The sequence below is a fragment of the Magnolia sinica genome, chromosome 16 (genome assembly GCF_029962835.1).
Source record: "Magnolia sinica isolate HGM2019 chromosome 16, MsV1, whole genome shotgun sequence".
Classification (NCBI taxonomy): Eukaryota; Viridiplantae; Streptophyta; class Magnoliopsida; order Magnoliales; family Magnoliaceae; genus Magnolia; species Magnolia sinica.
In genome coordinates this window covers 22,089,697-22,114,734 of record NC_080588.1, presented here as the reverse complement: position 1 = coordinate 22,114,734, position 25,038 = coordinate 22,089,697, and the positions used below count along the sequence as shown (strand labels likewise).

The window sequence follows — 25,038 nt, the reverse complement described above, 5'->3', positions numbered from 1 at the left end:
TGAGTCTGTATGCTATGCTAGCACTTCTTACGCCTAAGAAAGATGGCACGCAGCGCATGTGTGGACAGTAGAGCCATCAATAGGATCACGGTCAAGTACTGGTTTCCCATACGACATTTTGATGATATGTTAGACATGATGGTGGGTGCCACCATCTTTTCAAAGATTGACCTCAAGAGTGGGTATCACCAAATACGTATACGCGCAGAAGATGAATAGAAGACAACCTTTAAGATGAAGGATATGCTATACGAGTGGCTAGTCATGCCCTTTGGCTTTACTAATGATCCGAGCACATTTATGAGAGTGATGACGTAGGTGTTCAAACCCTTAATCGGCAAGTTCCTTGTGGTGTATTTTAATGACATTTTCTCTATAGCACATCAAGGGAACAACATCTCCACCATCTGAGGCAAGTTTGCAGGGTCCTCAGAACTGAAAAGCTTAATGCCAACATTAAAAGTGCACATTCATGTCAAGAAGCGTTATCTTCTTAGGGTTCATATTATCATCTGAAGGCATCAGAATGGACACTGAAAAGGTTAATGCCATAGTCGAGTGGCTTGAACCGCGCAATATTCACGAGGTGTGAAGCTTTCAGGGCTTAGCAACTTTTATAGGCAGTTCATTAGAGGGTTTAGTTTCATCATGGCTTCAATCACTGATTACATAAAGAAAGGGGAGTTCATATGAACTCATTGTTCCAATTATCCCCAATAGTATTGAAATATCACCGATATTATCTTTATCTCCAGCTCAGCGATACCGGTAACATTGGTAGCGATACTGATAACGCTGGCGGTATCAGAAATTTCAGGTATTACCAATGTATCGCTAAGTACTGCCAACGTATCAATATCACTAATGCAATCGCCAATATTTTCAACTGTGTAAATTCCAAGTGTCGCTTGTATTGACGATGCATCGATATCGCTAATATTTTCAACTGTGTAAATTTTAGGTAACGCTTGTATCACAAGTGTATCAGCGATATTTCAATAATATCACCAATGTATCGACATCATCAAAATTTTGTTTATTAGAAAATTTTTCATTTCAATTTTTTAAAGGGCAAATGGTTGTATGTGGTGTTCAATTTGTCATTGATAATATTAATAAAATCTCAATATTATCATTATCACAATATGCGCGATAGTGAGACCACAATCTTTTGTGTCCTTTGTAGTTGTTGATGATTTCTTGGTGAAATATCGTGTGTTGTTGATATTTTGCAATATCGGTGGATGTTGGGATGAAATGTTGGATGGATGGTTGGATGGTTAAATATGCTATATGGGATGGTTGGACTGATTTCTTATAACAACGCATGCTTTTAAGGCCCCATTAAATGGAAACTTATTTTGTATGCATTCTTTTTGGATTATTTTTTTTATTTAATTTCTAAATATGCAAATATGTATATTTTAGCATCTCATAAAGTTTCACTGAAAATTCCACCATCTTTTCCATGTTTCCTCACATTTCTGGTTATCAACAATATCATTGGTGATATCGATATTGTTTCCATATCCCTGTCTAGTGAAACTTATAGTGATACTAATACTTCGAACACTATATGGACTAAAGTTGACTCTAGAGAATTTAAGGAGATTAAGGGCAAGATGAGCGAAGCCCCCATCATGCGCCTTCCGGACTTTTCTAAAGTCTTTGAAGTTACGTGTGATGCATCTGGGGTAAGTACAAGCAGTGTTCCTAATATCGATACTATCGGCCGATATTATCGTTATCGCTGCCCAGCGAGACGAAACCCATCCAATACCCTCGGAAATTTTTTTAAAAAAAAACCAAAATTCTTTTTATCGTGCGATATATTGCACAATATAGCACGATTTTTTTTGCGAAATCGACGATATTAGAGATACTATCGTGTTACATCCGCAGATTTACCGAAAAATCAGGAAAAAAAGGAGAAAATCTTTCTCAAGAGGAGATTTCGGTACCTGTGAAAGAAGATTGCGTGACTAGAACCGTGGGGCCACTCGATCGAGAGGTCTGCCGAAACTCCCAGGGATTTGGGGAGTTTTTTAGAAAAGTTTTAAAATTTCCCAGATCCCTATCCCTGTTGCTGCGAGAAGGGCCTCAGAAGCCTTTTTTGAAGACGCCATCTTCTTCGGAAGCCGGGAATGAGCAGCTAGCTGCTTTGAGTGGTGGAAGCGGATTAGCTGGTGTACCACACACCAGCCGTATAGTTGTTGCATTGACATCAGCAAGTTCTGTGGGTCCCATTATGAGGTATACGTTGTATCCAAACCATCCAGCTATTTGGCGAGCTCGTCATAGGTCTTGAGCTGAAACATAAGACAGATCTAAAGAACAAGTGAACCACACTGAAAAATGCAGTGGAAGATTGAACGTGTACCATTGAAAACCTTTTAAGGGTCACAGAAGTTTGGGATCAATATGATATTTGTTTTCCCTTTTAATCCAGGTCTTTGTGACCTTATGAACATATTGGATGGAAAATAAACGTTATGGTGGGCCTAAAAATGTTTTAACGGTGAAAATCATTATCACAGCTGCTATATGTGGTGTGGTCCATTTGAGCTTTGGATATGATTCATTTTTTGGCTCATCCTCTAAAATGATCTCGCCAAATGGATTAACGGTGTGGATATAATAAGCCCATGTAATTTTTTCTCCTTTGAACCGGTCGTACAATTCGGAGCTCGAGGAGTGTCAGCACTCGTCTTCGCACGACACGTACCCACAACAGCTATATAGCTGGTGTGTGGTACACCAACTAATCTACTTCCGTGAGTGGCCACATGATGTATGGGTCTTATCCACACCGTCCATCCATTTTTTCATATCATTATAGGGTATAAACCCAAAAATAGGCAGATCCAAGGCTCAAGTGGACTACACAATGGTAATTAAATTCTTACCGTTGACAACTTCTTGGGGGCCTCGGAAGTTTTGGATGGAGCTGATATTTGTGTTTTCTCTTCATCCATTATGAATAGGTTGGATGGAAAATAAACATCACAGTGGGCCCTAGAAAAGTTTCAACGATGAGAGTCATTATCACCACTGCTTCCTGTGGTGTGGTCCACTTGGGGCTTGGATCTTCCTTATTTTTGGGCTTATACCCTAAAACGATATGAAAAAACGGATGGATGGTGTGAATAAGACCCATACATCACCGTGGCCAATCAAAGGTGTTGCCCGTTCTTAGCTAGAGATGAGTTACGGTATGATGCAATTTGGGTACTTTTTTAATTGATGCGCAGAGATAGACATGGTTTGTAATGGTGGGTCCACATTGATGTATAATTTTTTATCCAGGCCGTCCATCCATCTTTTCATATATTTTAAGGACATTATACGAAAAATTAAGCAAATCAAGATCTTAGGTGGACCACACCAGAAAAACTGGTGAACGACCGTTAAAAGTATTTTATAGGCCACAAAAGTTTTGGTTTACACTAATCTTTGTATATTTCTGTAACGTCTCGGAAAAATCCGTACAAAGACCCGAGTTTCACCTCAGGCAGAAATCACTCAGGACCAAATCCTTTAGAAATTAGGCGAGAATTAGCTAGTGCTAAACTAGAGTACCTGTGAAATTAGCACTAATCACTTTAAATATAATCTGCAAGACTCAAAACGTGTAGAATCATTACCGCTACATTACCGTAAAACTTAGGATCAATCTCTAATCCCAGTTGTTCTCGGGAGCACACTGAAACTCCGTATCGGACCTGGACCGTGCATCGAAAGTCCGATTACTACGAAACCATACGATTATGACCGCCTTACTGGACTTAACTACCACCTCAAAAATCAAGTCATAATAGTATCTAGAAACGCACAACTTGAGCTCGGAGCAAAGTGTGTGAGAAACTCGAATACCTTTAGAAAGAGAACTGAAACTTAAGTGAATTGAGTCGTCTCACTTGCGCGCCAAATCTAAGGATTCAGACCATCAGAATCTGACCCAATTACACCCTCGGATTAGGGAAAATTTCCAACCCATGTCAGTGCACTTGTGGCCCTGATCAAGTACCAGTGACCGTTGAATTGAAACTGGTCCGCCGCGGTTGATCTGTAAATCCGATCGGACCGAAAACTTAGCCCGACCTAGATCCAATGTTAGGGAGCTTAAGTCCGACCGCATGCAGAAAAGGGGCCTCCAGAAGTGCTCCATTGAGCCGAAACAGATGGGTTTTGGCTATAACATAAGTATACCATGGCCCTGGGGCCATTGAGCTCACGTTTGAGCCTATATAAGGGCCTTAAACCCTCTCTCTCCCTTCACATACGAATTTGCAAACCCTAGAGAGAGAAGAGAGAGAAAAGAGAAGGAAAGAGAGAGAAAGTGAGAGTGAAAGCTGGAGTTTGTTCCTGGGATTCAATCCCGCCGCTCCACGTGCTTAGCTACCACTACCGTATCGCTATTCCGGCGATTCTGATTCCGTTTTCGGGTAAGAAATCCTAACCCTAATTTGTTTTAGGGATTTAGATAGGGTATGTGATGAAATAGCTAACCTATTTCATACTATAGGTTGCCGTTGTGTCGTAGACGAAGGCGAAGTGTTCAAACTGAATCCGTTACGAGTTTACCGGCGAAAGGTACGGACTATAAACGTATAGGTTATGGTTTTCAAGGCTTTCAATGTCGGTTAATGATTTATAATCGACTGGGTTGCCGTTTCACATGTTAGATACACTGTTTTCCTCGCTTTACGGTTATATATGAACTATGTTGAATATAGGCTATTCCAGGTGTAGGTTGAAATGACGGGATATGTTGGGAATTTGGTTTTCTGCTTGCCATGATTATTCACCGTGAACATGTGATTGTTGAATTCGCGACAACTCCTTATGAAAGGATTTGCCCTAATATAGCTTATAACTGAGTTGTACCGTGTAGGTTGAAGTGTGTAGTCTAAGTGTTTGTGGAAGTGATTGAATGAGTATGGAATTTGAATCCCTGCTTGCCATGATTATCCGTCGTGGATATATGCATGTTGTATTCGTGACAACTCCTTAGTGAAAGGATTTTCCCTAATACATGTTGTGATCAACATACGTCATATATGTTGATGTGTGTAGTCTAAGTGTTTGTGAAAATGTCTGGATGAGTAAATATTTAGTAAAGTGTATGTTATATAGGTGTTGAGGTGAGATTCTCAACTACCTTAGCTATGTGTATATATCCCTTCATGTAACTTACATTAAATTTGTGTGATTTAGCATGAAATGCATTTGTGCAAAGTATGTTTACCTTGTATTTTGTGAAATGTTCAATTGGTTACGCTAGTTGAATTAATTGTTTAACTTTAATATGCCTACCACATGTGTTATCCTGTTATATTTACATGCGTTTGGGACTACTATGTAGTCCAGGCTATCGGTAACGGTTCCCGAACGAGTGGCTGAGTTAGCTTCACCACAACAGATGTGTTCGAGGAATCCGAGTCGTACGGAGTTTGTCGACAGTGGTTAGGCCACACGGAGTACTTACGCACTTCATGTCGATCATCTCGACGTACGCTCGTACCAGTCGGGCTTGTCAAGTAACCCGATTAACCCGATGTATGTTCACCATGTAGGGATGCTATTGATTGAACCTAAGATACCAAACTCACCAGTGGAAACCCCGTTAACCTTGGTACCTAGATCCGCTAAAACTCATGAGCCGGACATGGTGGTATGGGAAACCGTGGTCGAGCGGTCGGCCTACACTGGGGCGACGAGCCTCCCCATAGTGACCAGTGAGCAACACCGCCTCGTGAGCCGAATACGGTGATATGGGACACTGTATTCGAGCTGTTGGCCTACACTGATCAGGTGACGAACCCTTTGTAGTGACCTTGAGCATACTCTGAGATTGCGTTGAGGCGACGAGCCTTTCCGTAGCAACTAGAGTATAAACTAGGCCTACACTGATCAGGTGACGAGCCCTTTGTAGCGACCTAGAACCGCAACATCGTATGAGACTAGCTAGGACTGACGACCCTAGAATGGATCATTGTTTGGGAAATGATATAAGGGAGGTACCTTAGCTTCCCAAAACTGGTGTATGAATAAATCTAATTAAGTATTGGCTAATATGAGCATGCACTGCATTGCATGTGCTTTGGTAAGGAAGAGCACTTTCGGGTGGTTGTCATGCACGCCGTAAGATGAAGACGCTGAGGGAGTGCAGGCGAGGGCATGCATCATTATCGCATATCATTCTTGATGTTTGTTGTACTGCTTTATCATTGCTTTATCATTACTGCTTGATTGAATTGATAACATGTTAACCTTTGCTTTATAGTTCTACTGAGTTGATCACTCACTCCCACGTTCCGGGACGGTGTTTTAAACACCAACCAGACTCTGTCTTAGTCGCCGGTGATGGCGATGCCTACGAGGCGGAGCCAGACTTCGAGGATAACAAGGAGGCGTTCTCCTACATGCAGTTATTGGGCGGGTTCATGTGAGTCGTGTCCTGATCGCCGAGGCTACAGGGACACTAACTAGATGCCCTTGCACTGTTGTTCTGTATTTTGGGACACTTGTATATTCATTTTGATCACTTTGGGAGTATACATGTATATGGTTAACTTGGTGACATTTTCACACTCTGGAGATCTACAACAACTTATACGTTATATTTGTCAATCAGTCTTCCGCTTGTGTAAATTTATTCATCTCTGGAGTGTGATATGTTGTTTTGGCTTAATCCCACTTATCTTTAATGCACTAACACGGACAACATTAAATCATCATTATCTATGTTGCATAAGTGATGCGTTGTAACTCGGGAGTTGAGTCTATGCTCGACCTCCGATTTTCAGGGCATTACAAGTTGGTATCAGAGCATGATTTGGATTAAACTGGACCTGGGTTATGGTCACACGATGTACGCTGACGCACTATAACTTAGGAGGGAGCGACAAAACGTAAGAACAGGCATAGGATTCCAAATTTCGCCAATCGACGAAATTTATCAAAATCGACCGCCGAGATCGGGCCTGTATACACCCGTGATCACTTGAGGCAATATCGGACCACTTCTAGACCATCAATCGATGGGTTTAGATGAAGATCTAACCCATTCCAACCTCAAACGACCCGAAAAACGTGAATGTACATGAGATAGGACCCGTAACGGCTCAAACGGAGTCGGGGGGCCAAATCGGTACAATTCGGGGGGACCCGAAGTGGACCCCACATATCACAGGAGCACCACCAGGATCGGGTTACTTTAGGAGCCCGTTTAGCTCAGGTCGAGGAGGGTCAGGCCCCTCTCAGACAGGAGATTCGAGAGACTTGGGCTGAGGTAAAACAAAAGCTTGAAGAACATCAAGCGTATGTGAAGAAGAAGTGCAAGAAGATGTTACGCACCCTGAAAGCCCTCTTGTGCTGCTTGTAGGACAACGGTGCCCCTCCGCCATCGCCTGAGTCGGACGACTAGTCGTATGTTATCGTCGTCTAGATGTTTTCTGTGCTTTCTTGCTTTCTATGTTTAGCTTTTATAGGTCTAGTAGTGTGGTAGGGTTGTTAGTGTGATTAATGTTGAAGTTGTTTAAATTAGCTCACATGCATTTTCCGTCATGATCCATGTAAGGCATCTCATGTATTGTGACAATTTTGATTAAATAGAATGCATGAAGTTTTCTTTCGTTATGGAATGTGTAAGCTGCTTGGGAAATTGAGTGTTGTTATGCAGAAACCTAACACGTGGCACCCTATGTTGTGTATAGGGCAGGCCTCCGAGGATTACTCGGAACACTGCACGTCTAACACTATGTGGATTGCTTGAAGGGGCACCTCCCCTAAGCGATAGCCACACGGGTCCTAGCTTAGACCCTAGTGGGAATATGATGATGGGTTCGTTGCTGGCCACTGGCCCCACTGATGGGCCGCCACCTTATACACCACCGGTTCACGAGCAGAACCGCGCATCTACTTCGACGCCTCACGTGCCACAGTTGGCTCCTCCTCCTGATAGGTTGGAGCAGATGATGCTGCTGATGCAGCAACAGCAGCTGCAGCACCAACACCAACACCAGCAGTTTTTGGCTACCATCACAGGGGTTTTTGCTCAGAGCATGCACGCAACCCCTCCTGCACCACCAGTGCACCCTGCTAGGAACACGAGTGCCAGCGGCACATTCGAGCGATTCTAGCACTTGCGGCCTCCTACTTTTGGGGTACTCACAGACCCGAGGAGGCCAAGTATTGGCTTGACCGCATTTCTAAGATGTTGAGGCCGCTGTGCTGCACTGAGGCAGAGTAGGTGGAGTTGGTCACCTTCATGTTCGAGAAGGAAGCCAGCCTCTGGTGGGACAGCATCCTGAGGACCGTGGCTGTTGGTTACGTATGGACGTGGGAGGCCTTTGAGACGCGCTTCCACGAGAAATACTTTCCCCTCACGTACTGTGACGAGGAGGGTGAGTTCCTAAGCCTCCGACAGGGAGGGATGACAGTAGCGGAGTACGAGAACAGGTTTATGAAGCTGGGTAGATACGCTCCGTTGGTGTTAGCTGATGAGCTGATGCGTATTTGGCTATTTTCTATGGGTCTGCGACCCGAGATACGCTCGAAGATGTGTTGTGCTAGTATAACAGTTATGCCGAGCTAGTGAGTATGTCGCTGTGAGCTGAGCAGGACGGGGATGGTTAATCCCGTACTCGTGCACCCGTGGACCCTGGGCCCTGACCTGATTTCCCGGCCAGGCCACTTCTCGGCAAGAGGCCACGTGCAGACTCTCCTCCCAGGCTTGCGGTGCCACTGACTCAGCTAGGATGAGCAGACTTACGATGCACTTACTGTGGGAAGGTTGGGCATACAGACCGATATTGTTTTAGCAGGATGAGGGACGGTGGTTTTTCACCGCCCCAGAGGATCAACTGCCAGCTTTCTCAGACTATTACAGCCCCACCTCTATGATTAGCTCCAGCACACCCCTCCTTTCGGCCGTCAGCGCCTTAATTTAGGCCGCCTCAATGCCTATGATATCGCAGTCGAACCGTCCGCAGTAAGCTCAGGTATATTCGCTTACAACCGAGGCATCAGAGATAGCAGACATGACACCAATGGCTTTTGAGGTCACGACACAGATTCAATGTACTCCAGTCTTTTTATTGGTGGACACTGGGTCCACTACCTCCATCATATCATGCACGGCAGTCAAGCGACTGGGGTTAGACACTGCTCCTACGAAGGGAGTGAGGGTCAACACAGGGACTTTTTCTGATGTTACCCGGATTTGCGAGGGTTGCTTAATAGACTTAAGGAGCAGGATGGTACCAGTTGACCTGATTGTTGCCCCCCTGTATCATTACGACGTTATTATCGGTATGGATTGGCTCACCAAGATGCGAGCAGAGATTGATTGTGAGGCTAGGGTGGTGACAGCCCATGGACCTGAGGGCACGACTTTTACTTTCCCTGTTCAGGTTAGTCACCCTTCTCGTTTGAGTTGTTACGCTTCTCTATTGGAGAGTATTGATGGTCCGACATTGGGAGATACGCCTGTGGTTCAGGACTTCACAGATGTATTTGAGAAGATCCTAGGACTACCTCCTCGGTGCGAGATCGACTTTACTATCGATCTTGTGCCTGGTGCGACACCTATTTCATTGCTAACATATCGCATGCCTCCATGTGAGATGGAGGAACTGAGGAGACAGATTGATGATTTGTTAGAGGCAGGCTTCATACGACCGAGAGTCTCCTTGGGGAGCGCCCGTGTTGATTGTGAAGAAGGACGGGTCACTGCGATTGTGTATTGATTATTGCAGGCTGAACCAAGTGACGGTGAAGAACAAGTATCCTTTGCCCAGGATAGATGATCTGTTTGATCAGTTGAAGGGGGCACGATACTTCTCGAAGATCGATCTGCAGTCAGGGTATCATCAGTTGCGCGTCAGGGATGAGGACGTGCAGAAGACGGCCTTCAGGACCAGTTTTGGACACTATGAGTTTCTCGTTATGTCGTTCGGTCTTACGAACGCACCGGCCGTGTTCATGGACCTGATGAACAGGGTGTTTCGGCCGTTTCTGTTCCGATTCGTCATCGTGTTTATAGATGACATACTGATATACTCTAAGAGTCGGGAAGAGCACGAGGAACACCTGCGAGCAGTCTTGGGTACTCTGAAGAAGAACCAGTTGTTCGCACAGTATAAGAAGTGCGACTTCTGGAAAGAGGAAGTCAAGTTCCTGGGACATGTGGTGTCCAAGGAAGGGATAGCAGTTGACCTCGCTAAGGTAGCCGCGGTTCAGGACTGGGAGCAGCCCGGTTCGGTTACTGAGGTGAGGAGCTTTCTTGGTCTGGCAGGGTACTACCGTCGATTTATTAGGGACTTCTCCAAGATTGCCAAACCGCTATCTCAGTTGACACGAAAGGATCTGAAGTTCACCTGGAATGAGAAGGCGGAAGCAGCTTTTCAGGAGCTGAAGGACAAGCTAACGTCCACCCTTGTGCTAGTATTGCCAAAGCAAGGGGTTAAGTATACTATATACACCGATGCGTCTCGCGTTGGTCTGGGTTATGTCCTTATGCAGAAAGATAGGGTGATTGCTTATGCCTCGAGACAGTTGAGGAAACACGAGGAGAACTACCCTACACACGACCTGGAGTTGGTAGCTTTCATATTTGCACTGAAGCTCTGGAGACATTACCTCTACGGAGAGGAGTTCGAGCTCTTTTGCGACCACGAGCCTCAGATACATATTCACTTAGCGAGACCTGAATATGAGGCAGCGGCGATGGATGGAAACCTTGAAGGACTTCAAGTTTGAGGTTTCTTACCATCCGGGCAAGGCTAACCTTGTGGCTGATGCGTTGAGCCGCAAGAAGACCATAGAGTTTGCGGCTCCGCTGATGGTGGCAGAATGGGGTATGGTAGAGTTCGTGCGAGACTTCGAGCAGAAGCTGACCATGGAGGAACCGTTTGAGAGTGTTGCACACATTCATGTGCGGCCACTTATAGATGATAGGATCATCGCGGCTCAGAAGGACGATGAGCGATTGGTTGAGATGAGAGAGCAGTTGAGAGACAGTGAAGACTCGGAATGGAGAGTTGGTACGAATGGGGGTTTACGATATCATGGCCGCCTGTGCGTCCCAAATCTCCATGACTTGAGGAGAGAAGTTCTGGAGGCGGCTCACAATTCGAAGATGGCGATGCATCCTGGTAGTACGAAGATGTATCGAGACATGAAGCGTTCTTATTGGTGGGACAACATGAAGGCCCACATAGCAGATTACATGTCCTGTTGCCTCACGTGCCAGCAGGTCAAGGCCGAGTATTGCCAACCTCCTGATTTACTTCAGCCTATGCCCATAGCTGAATGGAAGTGGGACTTCATCTCTATGGATTTCATTTCTGGGTTGCCGAAGACGAGGAAGGGGCATGATTCCATTTAGGTGATCGTAAACCAATTGACAAAATCGGCTCATTTCCTCCCGATCAGAGTTACAAACTCTGCGGATGATTTGGTCAGGTTGTACATCAGAGAGATCGTACGTCTGCATGGAGTTCCTATGGAGATCATGTCGGACCGAGACACGCAATTCACATCTATCTTCTAGACTCATATCCAGGAAGCGATGGGTGTGAAGTTGAAGTTCAGTACCGCATTCCACCCACAGACGGATGGGCAGATAGAACGGGCGAATCAGGTATTGAAGGATATGCTACGAGCTTGTGTGCTTGATTTCAAGGACAGCTGGGATGACTGTCTTCCTTATGCCGAGTTCGCTTACAATAACAGCTTTTAGGCGAGTATTGGCATGGCTCCCTACGAGGCACTGTATGGTCGCCCATGCAGAGCACCACATTGCTGGGCAGAAGTGGGCGAGAAGAGTTTGATTGGGCCCGAGTTAGTACAGACGACCTCAAAGAAGATCGACATAATCAGGCGTCGACTCCTTACAGCACAGAGTAGACAGAAGAGTTACGCCGATACGAGGTGGCAACCATTAGAGTTTGAGGTTAGAGACCATGTGTTCCTCAGAGTTTCCCCCATGAAGGGAGTCCTTTGGTTTGAAAAGAAGGGGAAGCTTACGCCGCGGTTCATTGGCCCATTTCAGATACTTATTGAGTAGGTATGGTGGCATACCGTCTTACTCTACCCACACCACTTGCAGGCGTGCACAACGTATTTCATGTATCTATGCTAAAGAAATACGTTTCTGATCCTTCCCACATCATCAAATGGGAGCAGGTACAGTTCAGTGAGGATCCTACTTATGTTCTGCGGCCGACACGCATCCTAGACAGGAAGGAGCAGATGTTGCGTAGTAGGGTTATCCCGTTGGTGAAGGTGTTATGGACGCATCACACTGAAGAAGAGGCTACTTGGGAGACAGAAGCCGAGGTCCGTAAGAATTACCCGCAGATTCTCGAGTATGAAAAGGTACTAATTTCGAGGACGAAATTTTTCTTTAAGGGGGGCAGATTGTAACGTCTCGGAAAAATCCATACAAAAACCCAAGTTTCACCTCAGGCAGAAATCACTCAGGACCAAATCCGGTAGAAATTAGGCGAGAATTAGCTAGTGCTAAACTAGAGTACCTATGAAATTAGCACTAATCACTTTAAATATAATCTGTAAGACCCAAAACGTGTAGAATCATTACCGCTACATTACCATAAAACTTAGGATCAATCTCTAATCCCAGTTGTTCTCGGGAGCACACTGAAACTCCGTATCGGACCTGGACCGTGCGTCGAAAGTCCGATTACGACCAAACCATGCGGTTATGACCGCCTTGCTGGACTTGACTACCACCTCAGAAATCAAGTCCTAATAGTATCCAGAAACGCACAACTTGAGCTCGGAGCAAAGTGTGTGAGAAACGCGAATACCTTTAGAAAGAGAACTGAAACTTAAGTGAATTGAGTCGTCTCACTTGCGGGCCAAATCTAAGGATTCAGACCGTCAGAATCTGACCCAATTACACCCTCGGATCAGGAAAAATTTCCAACCCATGTCAGTGCACTTGTGGCCCTGATCGAGTACCGGTGACCGTTGAATTGAAACTGGTCCGCCGCGGTCGATCTGTAAATCCGATCGGACCGAAAACTTAGCCTGACCTAGATCCAATGTCAGGGAGCTTAAGTCCGACCGCATGCAGAAAAGGGGCCTCCAGAAGTGCTCCGTTGAGCCGAAACAGATGGGTTTTGGCTATAACATAAGTATACCATGGCCCTGGGGCCATTGAGCTCACGTTTGAGCCTATATAAGGGCCTTAAACCCTCTCTCTCCCTTCACATACGAATTTGCAAACCCTAGAGAGAGAAGAGAGAGAAAAGAGAAGGAAAGAGAGAGAAAGAGAGAGTGTGTGGGAGATTGTTCTCGGGACTCAATCTCGCCGTTCCACGTGCTTAGCTACCACTACCGTATCGCTATTCCGGCGATTCTGATTCCGTTTTCGGGTAAGAAATCCTAACCCTAATCTGTTTTAGGGATTCAGATAGGGTATGTGATGAAATAGCTAACCTATTTCATACTATAGGTTGCCGTTGTGCCGTAGACGAAGGCGGAGTGTTCAAACTGAATCCGTTACGAGTTTACCGGCGAAAGGTGCGGACTATAAACGTATAGGTTATGGTTTTCAAGGCTTTCAATGTCGGTTAATGATTTATAACCGACTGGGTTGCCGTTTCACATGTTAGATACGCTGTTTTCCTCGCTTTACGGTTATATATGAACTATGTTGAATATAGGCTATTCCATGTGTAGGTTGAAATGACGGGATATGTCGGGAATTTGGTTTTGTGCTTGCCATGATTATTCACCGTGAACATGTGATTGTTGAATTCGTGACAACTCCTTATGAAAGGATTTGCCCTAATATAGCTTATAACTGAGTTGTACCGTGTAGGTTGAAGTGTGTAGTCTAAGTGTTTGTGGAAATGATTGAATGAGTATGGAATTTGAATCCCTGCTTGCCATGATTATCCGTCGTGGATATATGCGTGTTGTATTCGTGACAACTCCTTAGTGAAAGGATTTGCCCTAATACATGTTGTGATCAACATACGTCATGTATGTTGATGTGTGTAGTCTAAGTGTTTGTGAAAATGTCTGGATGAGTAAATATTTAGTAAAGTGTATGTTATATAGGTGTTGAGGTGAGATTCTCAACTACCTTAGCTATGTGTATATATCCCTTCATGTAACTTAGATTAAATTTGTGTGATTTAGCATGAAATGCATTTGTGCAAAGTATGTTTACCTTGTATTTTGTGAAATGTTCAATTGGTTACGTTACTTGAATTAATCATTTAACTTTGATATGCCTACCACATGTGTTATCCTGTTATATTTACATGCGTTTGGGACTACTAAGTAGTCCAGGCTATCGGTAACGGTTCCCGAACGAGTGGCTGAGTTAGCTTCACCACAACAGATGTGTTCGAGGAATCCGAGTCGTACGGAGTTTGTTGACAATGGTTAGGCCACATGGAGTACTTACGCACTTCATGTCGATCATCTTGACGTACGCTCGTACCAGTCGAGCTCGTCAAGTAACCCGATTGACCCGATGTATGTTCATCATGTATGGACGCTATTGCTTGAACCTAAGGTACCAAACTCACCAGTGGAAACCCCGTTAACCTTGGTACCTCGATCTGCTAAAACTTATGAGCCGGACATGGTGGTATGGGATACTGTGGTTGGTGGTATGGGACACTGTATTCGAGCTGTCGGCCTACACTGGCGCAGCCTGGTTGTGGTCCCCAGTCAGGTTGGTGACTAACCTTTGAAAATAGACTATCAGTTGGTAGGGGGTTGGTGTAGTGACATCGAGCATACTCTTAGACTGCGTTAAGACAACAAGCTTTTCCGTAGCAACTAGAGTATAAACTAGGCTTACACTGATCAGGTGATGAGCCCTTTGTAGCGACCTAGAACCGCAACATCGTATGAGACTAGCTAGAACTGATGACCCTAGAATGGATCATTGTTTGGGAAATGATACAAGGGAGGTACCTTAGCTTCCCAAAACTGCTGTATGAATAAATCTAATTAAGTATTGGCTAACATGAGCATGCACCGCATTGCATGTGCTTTGGCGAGGAAGAGCACTTTCGGGTGGTTGCCATGCGCACTGTAAGATGAAGACGCTGAGGGAGTGCAGGCGAGGGCATGCATCATTATCGCATATCATTCTTGCATTAACAAGAGTATCTAGGATATGTTTGTTGTACTGCTTTATCATTATTGCTTGATTGAATTGATAACATGTTAACCTTTGCTTTATAGTTCCACTGAGTTGATCACTTACTCCCACGTTTCGGGACGGTGTTTTAAACACCAACCAGACTCTGTCTTAGCTGCAGGTGATGGTGATGCCTATGAGGCGGAACCAGACTTCAAGGATGATAAGGAGGCGTTCTCCTACATGCAGTTATCGGGCGGGTTCATGTGAGTCGTGTCCTTATCGCCGGGGCTACAGGGACACTGACTAGATGCCCTTGCATTGTTGTTCTGTATTTTGGGACACACTTGTATATTCATTTTGATCACTTTGGGAGTATACATGTATATGGTTAGCCTAGTGACATTTTCACACTCTGGAGATCTACAACAACTTATACGTTATATTTATCAATCACAGTCTTCCGCTTGCGTAAATTTATTCGTCTCTGGAGTGTGATATGTTATTTTGGCTTAATCTCACTCATCTTTAATGCACTAACTCGGACAACGTTAAATCATCATTATCTATGTTGCATAAGTGATGCGTTGGAACTCGGGAGTTGAGTTTATGCTCGACCCCCGATTTTCAGGGTGTTCCAATTTCCTTTATTCAATTTTGATTGACCTTATCAACAATTTGGATGACAAATAAACATTAAGGATATACTTAAGGTAGGCCTTGATATATTTTTAACGGTGAACGTTCAATAAGCACTGTTTCATGTGGCATGGTCCACCTAAGATTTGGATGTACTTAATGTTTGGAAAAACGTTCTAAAAGGATCCGTAAAAATGAATGGTCATAGTGGATATATAACATATCATCAAAGGTGGGCCCTACAGTAAAAGTAACACCTGTGGGTCAAATCCAAAGCTGGACCCCACCACACTAAACAATGGGGATTGAACTCCTACCATTAAAAACTCTGTGAGAGCCATAAAAGTTTTCAATCAGGCTGATATTTGTGTTTTACCTTGGCAAATATTTGTATGAACTTATGAGTTGATTGGATTTAAAATAAACATTATGGTGGAACCCATAAAAGTGGTTTCAAGTTTCAACGGTGGGTGTCATTGCCCCATTGTTATCTATGGTAGGGTCCACTTAAGCTTTGGATCGGCCTAATTCTTTGGCTCAGGACCTAAAATGATCTCTCTAAATGGATGGATGGTGTGGATACAACCCATATAAAATGGCAAGGGCCACACTGAGGGTCCCACACACATGTTGGTTTCAAAGTAGGAAGGTTTCAACGGTGGGTGTCATTGTCCCCACTGTTTTATTTTATTTTTTTGGTGGTGGGGTCCACTTAGTTGTGTTTTCAGTTGACTTAGTTCAATCAGACAGCGCATGGCTTATGAACCTACACAGAAGAAACCTATTGTTTGTACCTTTTCTTTTTTTTCTTTTTTTTGAGATGTTATAATTTAAAAGTGTGTTAAAGTCTTTTTTAACCATCCCTAAAGTTTCATTGAAAAATTCAACCATTTTCCCAATGTTTCCCAATGTTTTCCAAAAAGTGCGATAAATTATGCGATACAAACGATATATCCCGTGCAATAACCGATATGTATCTATATCCCAAGGGTGCAATACATTGTGGGATACCGATATTTTGAACACTTGCTATAAGTGGAGTTCTTAGTCAAAAAAGGTACCCCATTGCTTATCTTAGTGAGAAGTTGAATAAGGCAAAGCAACAGTATTCTACCTATGACAAAGAGTTCTATGCAGTCATTCAATCCTTGCGCCATTGGCGTCATTATTTATCACCGCAAGAATGTCTTGTTTTTTTACCATGAGGCCTTATGTTACCTCAATTCCTAAAAGAAACTAAACCATAGGCATGCTAAATGAGTCCAATTTCTTTAGGAGTATTATTTCGTTCTTAAACATAAGGCCAGGGTCGAGAACAAACCTGTTGCTACTTGTAGTCGTCCTGTTGTGCTACTCCAGAGTATAAGCGTGGAAGTGACTGGGTTTAAGCGGCTGAGAGAAGAGTATCCTACATGCCCAAACTTTGGTGAGTTGTACGCGTCATTACGAGATGGTTAGTTGAGCGACAGTCACAGGTTTGTCATCATCAATGAGTTTCTATTTAAAGGTGACAGACTCTGCATTTCCCGTACCTCCCTCCGTGATTTCCTAGTTTGGGAACTTCATGCAGTAGAGGTAGCTGATTATTTGGGGAGGGACATGACCATTGCCCTTGAGGAGGATAGGTTCTATCGGCCAAGTCTCAAATGAGATGTAGCCAAGATAGTTGGGCAGTGCAGGACCTGTCAACTAGCGAAGTAGAGAAAGAAAATACATGATTGTATATGCCTTTGCCAGTGTCCCATACTCCATGGCAGGACATTAGTATGGATTTCGTGTTGGGTTTACCAAAGACTTAAGAAACGTGATTCCATATTTGTGGTTGTGGACCGTTTTTCCAAAATGGCCCATTTCCTTTTGTGCTCGAAAACGTTGAATGCCTCCAATGTGGCTAAACTTTTCCTTGGGTAGGTAGTGCGTTTACATGGTCTACCAAAGACCATAGTGTTTGATCATGATGTACGTTTTATGAGCTATTTTGGGAAGACACTATGGCACATGATGGGGACGAGACTTCAATTTTCAGCTGCCTATCATCCTCAACCGGACGGTTAGAATGAGGTCGTCAATAGGAGTCTTGGAAATCTTCTTAGATGCCTTGTGGGAGATTACGTCAGAACTTTGGATATTGTTTTGACTATATTCGAGTTAGCGTATAATAGTTCCATTAATAGGTTCATATGCATGAGTCCATTTGAAGTAGTGCATGGCTACAAACCTAGGAAACCCGTAGATCTCACACCTATGTCTATCTCCCATTGCCCATCTGAGTCAGCACATGAGTTTGCACGTCACATACATAAGTTGCATAGTGAGATAGGGAGCAGATTAACTTAATTAATGAAAAATATAAAGCATTTGTTAATTTTCATCGCAGATTTCAGGAATCCAGGTAGGAGATTATGTCATGGTTTGTATGAGGCCTGAACGGTACCCACATGAGGCTGTTAAGAAATTGCAAGCGCGTAGTGCAGGACCATACAAAATATTGTTGAAAGTAGCCCTAATGCGTATGTAGTAGACTTTCCACCTATCATGGGAATTAGCTCTACTTTTAATGTGGAAGATCTAGTATGATACAAGGATCATGCTGCTTCGCATTCTGATTCATTTCCAGACCCTCCTACAGACCATGATCCAGTCCCTAACCTATGCCCTCCTCTACCTGACCCATCATCCCATCCTCTGCCACCCTTACCCTCCTTGCCTGCTCGAAGTAAACAAGTCGAAGATAAACTAGATATGCGAGCAGTTTCCACTCACCATGGGGGATTTTAGAAATTCATTGTCAAATGGAAGAACTGAGTTGCAGACTTTGGATCCCGACATCCTTGAGCGTTATAGGAGTTTGTCTACTAAAGGCGAACTCTTCTCAGCTGAGGAGAGTTGATGAGGACATCACATCACGTACGCCTTCACGTATGTATCAGAGGAGGCAGGCCTCAGTTTCTCTGTAACTAGGCGAGTAGTTGTGTTAAAGACCCCATAGTGCATGTACCAGCATCTAGAAGGTTCCCACATTATGAAGATGCACATGGGTTGCTTTAAGGAGCAAGGTATTCCGTAACGGTAACGGTGGCTGTAACGGCCACCACCATTACCTTTACGATATAGGGCATAACGGCTATTACAGCCCCGTAACAGCCATTACGGTCTCTTTTTTTTTTTAATTGAAAAAACCCCCGAAAAACCTGTATCTGCCCCGTAATGTTAATTAAAAAGTATGAGAAACCTATATGTCCCATAATAGACCATTACAAGGCTATTATAGCCTTTATAAGAGATGTAATGTGCCATTAACGGCAATTATGGGTCATTTTTTTCCATAACGGCTGTTACGGCCGTTACGACCCTGTTATACGCCTTTATGTAACAGCCTTTACGGCACGCCATGTTAAGGAGTGATTTGGACAGTTGGATTTAAGGGACCCGACGATCGGATCATTAGATCGCATGGATTACATGATCGGGTCGTTGATCGTGGACCATTCTTTTCATCATAGGACATATATGCTTTAGGATATAGTTTTATATTCGATTTATTCTTTGGGCACTTTGTGAGTGGTTTTATATGTTTTTTTTCTTAGACTATGGTTATTTTGGTTAAAAGACATAAAACAGGGACTATTTTGAAATTTTCGAAAGTTCTTGAGAGTATGGAGGGGGAGGGCATGTGAAACTCCGAAATGGTGGTTTTTTGCTTATTGAAAGAAAGAGAAATCCCTTGTTTCCTCTCTAATCTTTATGTGATGCGAGGATATCTTCCATGTGATTTGAAAGGAAGATCAATGTGAGGCCTATCTTCATCAACAAAAGTGTGAGGCCTCCTTCTATCCCCATATTCACATCTCTTCATCAACAATTAAGGTATTTCTTCAAGTTTCTTCTCTTTCTTGTTCTTTTCCCTTTCTCCAAAATCCATTAAAACCCTTCCATTTCTCCTCCTTTACACCCTTCTCCACAAGCCGAACCTTGGAACCCAAAACCCAACCCTACCTAGCCCACACATGTGACCATATGGCCACACGTGTGAACCCATAGGGTCCCATCCATTGTCTCTTTGGCATTCCCCTACCCTTACAACAAAATTCCCTTCATTCCCACCTATAAACCCAAAACCTAACCCTAAATCCCAAATCCACCAATTTTCCCCAAATTCCCAAACCCTAGATCTTCAAATCCTCCAATTAACCTCAAATCCCTAATTTCCCTACATCCAAAACCCCAATTGTCATCTCCTAATACCTAAATCCTTTTATCCCATCATCCAATTCCCCACTTCAGCCTTAATCTCACCCATTTCTCTAAACTTTCCTAACCCTAACTTCACCCACGCCTAAATCTAGTAAACCCTAGGTAGTATTAGACCTTCCCCTTTATAATAGACCTAACCCTATGTTATTTTTATGTTTCTACATCCATTAGATCCTAATTTTTCATATTTAATGGTCTTACAGGACGATACTTGGCAACTTAAGCTTAAACTATGCATGTTTTCCTCTTAGAATCTTGATATTTGTGACGATGTTAGCAAGATTTGTGGTTTTCATTAATTAATTTAATTTTGCTGATTGATCTCTCACATCATTTGAGTTCATGCATTGGTCCTGCATCAATAACTTTCAGTTATTTTGTGTATGTCTTGTAGTGGGGTCTTGTTTTTATCATTTTCTCTTTTTTGTCCCTCTCGCTAAGGTGGGTTGTGCTAATGTACTTTTTCTTGTTTTTGTCTCAGCCCTGTGGGACCTAATTGTGTTTGTGTCCTTTCTCTGAGTTTTTGTGTTAATAAATTTCATTTACCCATAAAAGAATATAAATTTAGAACATGTGAAGAAGTACACCTAAAACAAAACACTAGAAAAAGTTCCCTACTATATATGCTCAACAACATCATCATCATAGCTTCTTCCCACCTGTTCAGGGTCAGCCCCTACATATATTTCACTAAGCAAAATAAAATGTGATGAAGATAACACATTTCATGCCCAAGTCCCAATTATATAAATCAATCCAGAATAAGAACCCCATAAACAAAGACCTCTTCAAAAATCCATGGATTTACAGAAAAAGAACCACATCATAAGAATGTGGTATGTTGTTATTAGCTTTCAAATATTTACAAAAGGAAACTTGGCAAATAGGGTTGGATGAATTGTTTGCTAAGAGCAATTTGCACTAGGATTAACTTCAAGAAAAATGTATAAGGGTAATTTGTCATATACTGGTCTAGGTATGGATTGCACGCATATGTATTGGTGATAGAGCACTCATACTTTGTTTCTTAGAATTCAAGAAGAGCTATAGAGAATCATCTATGGATATTTAGAACAGCCATTAGATAACCCAATGAGAGATCTGGAGTGAGATGAACTGGTCAACTAGTCATCTACATTCCTAAATCCTTTTTTTTTTTCTTTAGAAGGATCATGTAATTAAACTTTTCTGATAATGATACATTATTGAGATCTGTTGTTTTTACAGGCATGATTTCTTCTCCTCTTTGAATCATTGAATATTCTACGTCTTCACAACTCTCGCTTGGAATGCAAAAGTTCTTGATACATCGAGATGGTGAAGCAGTTCCTGCACTCCAAAAGATTTTACCTCAGGTCAACTTTATAGTTTTTTGGTAAAAAGATTGTTGTTATGTTTGAACTTCAACTGAAATATTCAGTCATAATATGTTTCCACAAGATTCAAATATCACTATTAGTTGTACAAGATAATCTAATTGTAACTTTTGTAGATTAAGAGTAAAAGAAGAGAAGAAAGGGGAGAGAGAGAGAGAGAGAGAGAGAGAGAGAGAGAGAGAGAGTTGGGAAAAGAGAGGAGAATTAAGGTTGGACAGCCCGTCTCTCCCCCTTTATATTATTCAATTAAAAAAATAACAAAATTACCTTCAAGTAACAAAAGCAAAAGTCCCCACTAAGTCCCAAACCGGCATAACAACTAATTAGCAAAGGGAAAAAAAAAAGATACTAGGATCAAAGATTAGGCGGGCTTCGCATATATTAACACTCACCCTAAGTTGGAGCATAGATGTTGTCGATGTGAGCTTGAAGTATATCCGTGTAGACTGACTGTGACTAAGGACTTTGGCAAACACATTAGCAAGTTGATCTTGAGACTGAACATATAGCGTAGAGATTTCACCATACGAGACCTCGTGTATGAACTGACTGTCAACTTCAATATGTTTAGTTCTCACATGATAGATTGAATTGTTTGCAATGTGAGATATTGCTTTATCATCACAAAACAACTGCATAGGTAGAATCACTTCAAACCTTATCTCCTACGAAAGCTACTTGATCCACATCAACTCACAAGTAGTCTATGTTTATATCATGCTTTAGCACTTGATCGGGCCACAACACTCTACTTCTTACTCTTCCATTGACTAAATTTTTCCCCACAAATGTGCAATACCTAGTAGAAGACGTCTATTTGTTAAAGAACCTGCCCAGTTTGTGTCAAAGTACGCTATAATATGAAAATGATTGTTTCGTCTCTACAGAATTCCCTGACCCGATGCTCCTTTAGGATATCACTGAATTTGAACAACTACATCCGTATAAGGTACCCATGGAGTGCTCATAAACCGGCTAACTACACTCAGAACATAAGATATTTGGTTGAGTGATAGTTAAATAGATGATTTTCCCAACCAATCTTCTATACCTCCCCAGATCTTCAAATACATCTTCTTGATCACCAATAAGTTTGTGATTTGGATCCATTGGTGTATCAACTGGCCTAGTACTAAGAAAACCTGTCTCTGTGAGCAAATCCACAACACATTTCCATTGAGACGAATTAATTCCTTCCTTCGATCTGGTAAGTTCTATACCAAGAAAGTATCGAAGATGACCTAGATCTTTCGCGAGAACATGCCTTCAAAGGTACTTCTTCAGCTCCTCAATCACCCAATCGTCACTTCCTATAACAATAATATCATCAACATATACCACTAACACAAAAAGACCTGAAGTGGCGTTCCGTACAAATAAGGAATGATCAACACGACTTCAATCTAAGCCAAAGTTCAACACAACTTTATGAATTTGTCAAACCATGCATGTGGTGATTGTTTTAGCCTATAAATTGCTTTTCTCAGTTTACACACCTTGTCTGACTCCCCATGAACAATGAATCTAGGTGGTCACTCCATATAGACCTCCTTTGTGAGATCACCATGAAGAAATGCATTTTTAACATCTAGTTGGAAGAGGAGCTAGTTATAATTAACAATCATGAAAAGAATAACACGAATTGAGTTCAACTTAGCAATAGGAGAGAATGTTTCTTTATAATCAATACCAAGGATCTGACTATAACAACAAGAGAGAATGTTTATGTATAATCAATACCAAGGGGTCTAAGTATATCCCTTAGCAACCAACCAAACCTTTAACCATTCAACTGTGTCATCAAGGTGACACTTAGTGGAGTACGCCCACCTACAACCATAACATGTTTACCAGCAGGTAGACTAGTGAGCTCTCAAGTGTTATTCTGATAAAGGGCAGCCATTTCTTGTTTCCATTGTTTGCTTCCGCTTCTTATGTAGCAATGCTTCCTAGTATGACTTGGGAATAGAATGAGAGAACAACGACAGGACAACCCCCGTGATAAACCTTGGAGGGGTTCAAATACCTCGTTCAAAGATAGCACATCCTAGTTATCCAAAATTTGTGCAGGAATCAATCATACTCTGGTTTTAAACCATATAAAACTTAGCCGCCCAAAACTCGTCATGTTGCTCACGTTGCTTTTCCAAATCAATAGTGAGAGGTTGGTACACATTCAATTCCTCCCATATTCCTTTATGTTTTGAATAATATTCACTTAGAGATTTATCTCCTTGTTGAAATTCAAATATCTCTTCAAACAACTAGTATGTACGAGAGATGTTTTTGTCAGATGAATATATCTCTTGTAATGCACCCCACACTTCCTTTGCGGTATTCAAAAACATTACTTTCGCAATGATGGATGGTTTCGTGCTATTCCACAACCATGTCATAATTTGAGCATTCTCCTAGATCCATTGATCACACGTACTAGCACTCTCATCAAGCTTGTCAGTTGTCAAATTTTTAAGTTAAAAATGCCAGGATGGATTTGGACCACTAAAGATAAATTGTTTTTGTCAAATGAATATATCTCTTGTAATGCACCCCACACTTCCTTTGCGGTATTCAAAAACATTACTTTCGCAATGATGGATGGTTTCGTGCTATTCCACAACCATGTCATAATTTGAGCATTCTCCTAGATCCATTGATCACACGTACTAGCACTCTCATCAAGCTTCTCAGTTGTCAAATTTTTAAGTTAAAAATGCCAGGATGGATTTGGACCACTAAAGATAAATTGTTCTATTTAATTTAATAGAGGTTATTAGGACCCCTTTAAAATCAGATGGATTTGTGAATCCAATTCTCAAATCACTTTTCACTTCCATCTGGGAAAAGGGACTAGAATATATACCTCAAGCTTATACGAACATGTGTTGACTATTTACAACCAACGAATACCCAACTTGTACACTTCACACGTTATGCACACCACAGTTGAGTAGAATAACCGGCCCGCACGTCCACACGTTCCAACCAACTGCAGGGTTGATGATCACGAACACAGCATGCAACGAAGGCAATCAGCCTGCCTGTCCACATGTCCATACACGAGAGGTAATAATCAAGAAAACTCCATCCCCTTCTCATGCACACAACATTACACAAGCCTAGGATATTATCAAGAAAAGAAATCCTAGGTTTCTTAAAAGATTATTAGCACAAGAGGGATGAGAGAGACCAAAAATGAAATAAAGAAAAACAATTATAGGATAGAAAGGAGAAAGATAGATTAGATTTCCAAAAAAAAAAAAAAACAACGGACTCTAATACCATGTAATTTTTGTAGATTAAGAGAAAAAGAAGAGACAAAAGAAAATAGAGAGAGAGAGAGAGAGAGAGAGAGAGAGAGAGAGAGAGAGAGTTGGGAGAAGGGAGAAAGGAGAAGAGAGAAGAGATTTGGGAGAAGAGAGAAAAAGAGAATTAGGGCTGGATGGCCCCTCTTTCCCCTTTTATAGTATTTAATAAAAAATATGACAAAAATACCTTGTACGTAACAAAAGCAAAAATCCCTACGATGTCCTAAACCAACATAACAACTAATTAACAAAGGAAAAATAGTAGGATCAAGGACTAGGTGGGCCGCACAGTGGTAGAGTCCACATTCACATCCGTTAACACCAA

General features: G+C 42.4%; 1 protein-coding gene across 2 annotated transcripts in view; it reads right to left on the bottom strand.

Annotated features, from left to right (window-relative positions):
• The window catches only part of LOC131228688 (alanine--tRNA ligase, chloroplastic/mitochondrial), a 132,349-nt gene that overhangs the window by 31,138 nt on the left and 76,173 nt on the right, over positions 1 to 25,038 (bottom strand). The window lies entirely within an intron of this gene.